This window comes from Coptis chinensis, chromosome 7, assembly GCF_015680905.1.
Source record: "Coptis chinensis isolate HL-2020 chromosome 7, ASM1568090v1, whole genome shotgun sequence".
NCBI lineage: Eukaryota > Viridiplantae > Streptophyta > Magnoliopsida > Ranunculales > Ranunculaceae > Coptis > Coptis chinensis.
This window is the reverse complement of record NC_141462.1, coordinates 20,823,690-20,829,516: the sequence shown is the minus strand read 5'-3', so window position 1 is coordinate 20,829,516 and position 5,827 is coordinate 20,823,690.

Genomic DNA, 5,827 nt, shown 5'->3' with positions numbered 1-5,827 from the left:
CACCCTTCTGGGAGGTTGTCTTGCCTACTTCTGTGGCAGCGACCTTCCCCTTCCCTTGACCCCCCACATCAGCAGTCAAAGCCAACCCCTTCTCAAAACTGTCTAGGTTGGGTATGGCCAGGTCGAGTCCGCCCTTAGATCACGAACTCCTCACCCCCTTACCCCAATTTGCTTTAGCACAGCACCAAACCCACTCCCAGCAAAACGGTCCACGATCCTAGCCACCTTCGTGGCCCTAAGATCAGGTGCATCTGCCTTCTGCTTGGCCGGGCTACTTAGCCAACGAGGCATGAAGTCGATCTCCTCTAGGTCCAGCGGAGAGCCCTCTCTCATCCTCTACAGTGGAGCGACCCCCATGCCATCACTGCCACCTTGGACAGGTCGCCTCACTGACCCACCCCCAAACCCAAAGGTCCCAGGCCCGCTAACAGAACGCCCATACCCACCACGGCTCTTGTTCATCTCTTCCCTCGTAACGATGCCATTGTTTCCCCTTTCCATTATCGACTCATTTGACGACTCACTATCAACTTGACCACGAGCTCGCTTCTTTTGGTTCCTTCTCTTCAACTGTATTTCCCAACCTCCCCTCTCCACAAAGTAGTTTGCTGCTTCGGGCAACCTTGCCTGTTTCTGAGATCAACTAAGCTTTGCAAACATCTCAATCACTCCATGCTTAGTTTGTCTGCTAATAGCGACCTCTGCAAGATAACCAGTTCACAAGTCAGTTCAACATAGCACATATTTCACAATATACAACAAAGAACACATAAACATACTAGCAAAATTACAAATCCTTGTGTGGACACTAAACCCAGAAGCATAATAGTTTCTAATCACCAGCAACGACCTCTTCTCCCAAGGTTCATTACTAACCCCATCCAAGACGCTCGACTTTCTAGTCAATGTTTGTAAATTAAAGTTATTGGCCCTAGATCGCTTCAAAGCAAAATGTTCTAGAATATCAGCGACCTTAATTCAATACTCCCCACTCTCATTTAACAACTCAAAAACCCTCAACAAATGCCACGTATTGCCAATGAACTGGCAGGGCGCTTTCTCACAAAATTCAAAAAATCACAGGTTACCCTGGAAAACGGTAACCTCATCCCAGCCCTCAGTTGTCCCTCACAAATAACCACCCCGTAATCCCTTGGAACAAACTCCGTACTAAAGATGTAAGACCCCTATTTTATTTTTACATTTATTCTGTTACAATATTTAGTATGTCTATATTTGATTTTGTTTTCTGATCAACGTGCTAGTATGTGGGTTTGACTTTTGATAGAAAGAGAAATGAGGGAAGACCAAATAGAAACTTTGTAATAATGTTACTATAGGAAACTAGTATTTGAATTTTGAATGTTGGGTATATATTATCTTTAATTTTCGGAAAGTTTTAAATAAGAAGGAGACAAGATATTAACATTAGGAACATAATAGACATATTACGGTTAATAGAAAATAATATTCCATAGTAATGAATAAGAATATTTAGTAAAATCGGAAGTTAAGCAAAATATATGGTAAGACAAATTCTTTAGAATGGTCTCCTGAGAAAGTAGGGTTTTTCTCAAAAAAACTAACAGCACACGCAAGCTAAAACGAAGAAGAACAGCGGATTGGGCGAGCTAGCTGGGATTGGTTCTAGCATAGTTTTCTTCGATATTTCTTTTTCACGGTAACAGGAGGTGAGTAGTTTAGTTTTCATTTTCTCATCTATACACAGAGATAACTTTACTGTAATACCATGTTTCCATTCATTTTCATTTTCTGCTCATTTCTCTTCAACAATTATTCCTCTCATTAGTGTTTAAAACTTGTTAGATTGTAGGGCTGTCGAAACTCTGAGGTGGTTGTAAATGGAGGCGTGAGCCCCAAGCCTCCTCCCCTGTAAATGTTTGAACTGTGATATTGTGGTGGTGTGGATATTGTATTTTGAACTATTTTTTTGTATTGCGGGTTGGTTGTTTGATGAATGGTGGTAGTGGGAAGTTTGAGTGTGGTTGAAAGCTTCAAGGAAACATTAATGGCGGTCGGATCCATGATTAGAGAGGTGTTTTCGAAACTGAGAATTTGGGGTTTCTTGGTGAAGTAAAGTTGTGGGGTTTTTCACCCACACAAATTTTGGTTGGTTTTTTGGGTGGTGTGTGAAGGTTTGGGGTGGCTAGAAACTAGTTGCTGGTGCTAGGAAGGAGATGACCGTGAGAGTGATCTAGTGCTCCCGGTCGGTGGTTAAAGAATATTAGATCTGTGGGTAATTAGTTGGGCTTAGGCCGAATTCGTCTTTTGTTTTGGGCCAGTTTAAAAATGTTTATGTGGGCTGGTCCATAGAATTTTAAGTGGATCACATGAGATCTGTTTAGTTTAGATAATTTCAAGTTGGGCCAAAATAGTTTATGGGCCGGGTTAAGGCTTAAGTTATTGAACCGGGTGAGTTTAGCCCAGTCAATTAGGACCAGGGTTTGAACTCTTTTTAAATATGGGTTTGGGTGAGGACCAGTTGGGATGACCACCGGCTAGGACTGTTGACTATTGGGTTTGACTGTTGACCCGTTGACTGTTGACTTTTTCCAAAATGTTATAAATTGAATTTTATGGACCAATCCGATGATAGGATGTTGGTGACACTTGTATAAACTTGTTTGTCAGTATCTAATATAGATTTGACGTTGATCTTGTGTGAATATTGATACATGAAGAGAGGGAAATTTTAAGATGTATAGATATATACATTTAAATAAAGTACGTAACGAAAATTCTAGAACCTAGCTACCACAACTCATGTGATTAGCCCTGTGTAGGGCGTGTGTAATTTGATTGGCCCTTCTGGCATTTCAGTGAATCTGAATGGCCCTTTTGGCGTAGCCGAATAGTGGCTTGATTATCTCGTTCACAAACTTTAGAACGAGATGAGCATTATTTTTATGTCGAATAGTGGCATTACTCACATAATGACTTCCGTGTGAGGGTTACCCAGTATGCGATATCCCGCTTAGGGTAATTACGCACGGAGTGGTCCAGTATGTGAAGGGAGGCATGTGGATGTACATGTTCGGCGTTGGGTAGCGATTGTGGTAGCCAGGAAAACTAGGTAAAACGTAGAGACGGCGTGTTATTAGGGATACTTGATAAATGTTACTGTTATGATACTTTCCTCAGGTGTGGTTATTGATTTAAGACTTTCAAGTTAAGTTTCATTTTATGCTATGATTATTACAAATTGCTTTGCAGGAGAGTGGGCTAAACTAATTATTCTTGCAGAGAGGACCCACTCTGCGATAGAGCATGGATAAAGGTAAGTACTAGGATACCATACGTTTGATTTACTCTTATTTAGAAGCTAAGGTGCCTTTATGAAGGAACTAACTACCTTAAGCTAAGGTGCCTCAGTGGAGGAACTACCTGCCATATAAAGAATGAAATATTATGTATATCTAATTGGTTTTTCTAAGGCTACTCATACCAGCATTATTTATAATGCTGACCCAATTTGCATATTTGCTAATCGGGTGTGTTTTTATATGAACATAGTCGATCAGCCTGGACAGGGTTAGTTGATGTTCGAGAAGGTGGCGTGCTGCTCGTGATTGATGTTAGCCTTTATTTTTAATAAGATGTCGGTTTATTTTTGCTCAGAGATGTAGTGGAATTTGTTGGAGAAATATGTTTTAATTTATTTTCTAAATTCTTAAGTGAAGAAGTTTGTAACTTAATTTTGATCGCAAGTTTTCATAATGATGAGTTATTGTTAACAATATTTTATTATTTAGATTTTTCCGCATGTGTTATTATTCATTAGGGTTATGAAATAGATTTGGTTTTGAGGTTGTTGTCACATCTCGGATATTGAGGAGTCGGATATCATTTATATTATTTGATTTATCGAAATTCAGGGTGTGACAGATTGGTAACAGAGCATTTGGTTAGTTTAGATTGAGAATGTCAAAGTGATCCTCGGATATGGAATATGGGTAATAGTGTTGAGTGTTTTGGGGATTCTATGAATATTAATAGGAGTTTTGTTTGAACTGTAGATCATGGTTGAGACACGAACTAGCAATGGTACTGAACCTGTAGGGAACGCTCCTATCCAGATGACAGGGGGACAGTTAACTCGGCTCCTGCAGGCCATGTAAAATAATCCTGGGAATCATAGTGATTGATAAACGTAAAAAGATAAAAGTTTACCTATGAAATGAACGATAAAACTCAAAACGTAAGTAAACTAAAACTTTAATACGTGCCTAATTTATCAAGATTTCTACTCTCAATTCTATCGAAATAGATTGGAGTAACAAATTCGTTCCACTCCTAGTTCTTTCACAAGGTAATGTTCTCGACGTATAAATAATCTTAACTAAAGTCTAATGAGAGATTTACGAAATGATAACTAGACTACGATGCAATTACCCACAAGATGCAACTAGTCGACTCTTTAAACAACTATGGGAATACTACGTCGATTCTATGATAAGGAGTTAGAGGGGGATTGATTCCACCTTAGCTCAACTTAATCCACTAACGAATAAATTAAGTAATCCGAATTGAATCGCTTAGTGAGAACAATATGGTGATTCCTAATCCCTAATTACACATGACATTTCTACCAATTCATAACTAGCATGTGAACGATTACACCCATTCTCATGGTGAACTAATCATTTCTAGAGTGGAAAGGAAATTACGACGACTCTACGATAATCGGAATTAAGCTTTCATCAAGGCTTCTCAACCCCCTCTAATGGAGGTTTAGCCGAGAATCATCACGCTATCATTCCCAATCAAATTCGAACAAGACATGATATAAAGATTGAAACTTTACTTGTTTAAACTCAAATGGAAACTACTCATGCAAAAAATGTATTCAATCTAATAAAGACAAATAATTAATTACGTGTATTGAACTAAATAAGTAAATGGAAAATGAAACTGGATTACCAAGAACACTATTTTATTAATCTAATGAATAATAAAACAATGATTCAAATACTAAATTAATAATCTACTTTGTTCTAAAGTAATTAATTAAACATGAAACTAGATCTAAAACAAGATATGAAAAACTAATTAATTAACTAATTGAAATTCTAAAACTAAGTTCTAAAACTAATTAATGGAGGCTAACTAATCTAGGTCTAACTATCTACCATTAACAAAGAGCTAAGCTTTTGTTTTTATATGTTTCAGATCCAAAAATCGTGCACGGGATTGGAGCCATGTTTTGGGCCAGAGAATCAGGCCCAAAACCCAATTCTTTCAGTCCAAAAAGGCCTCTTCAGCTACAGTTGGCTTTGACAAACTTTTCGTCCACTTCTACTCATCTAATTGGGTCCAGGCTTAGACCATTGGAGAGCTCTTTCCGAGCCGGTCGTTTTGACATAAGGTAGGCCCAATTCCGAGGTCTGAGTCCAAAGATACGGCCTTGAAAAGTTCTGCTGACTTTGTGTGATGTTTCTGCCTGCGTCGACTTTTCAGCTTTTGACCGGGCTTTACAAAGGCTTTGTCTTCTTGAATCTTGGCCTTTAATCATGGAACTCCTTAGCAACCGACCTTTGCTCCTTTATCTCGCTAAAGTGGCACATTTCTGCACATCATGGGCTTTGAAGCCTGAAATGCATAAAAACACGTAATCAGTATTAACTCTTAATTATTACTCACATGATTGGTCTAAAAGTATGATGGTTAAGGGGTTAAAACTACAATTTTGGGATCTTATCAGTGATCCGTTTGCTAAGCGTAATAAGGACTTTGCCAACCTGGGTGGTAAGAGGTTCACTGGAACCCTTGGCCCTCTTGTAACCGAGGCTTGGCTTAAAGCTTGTGA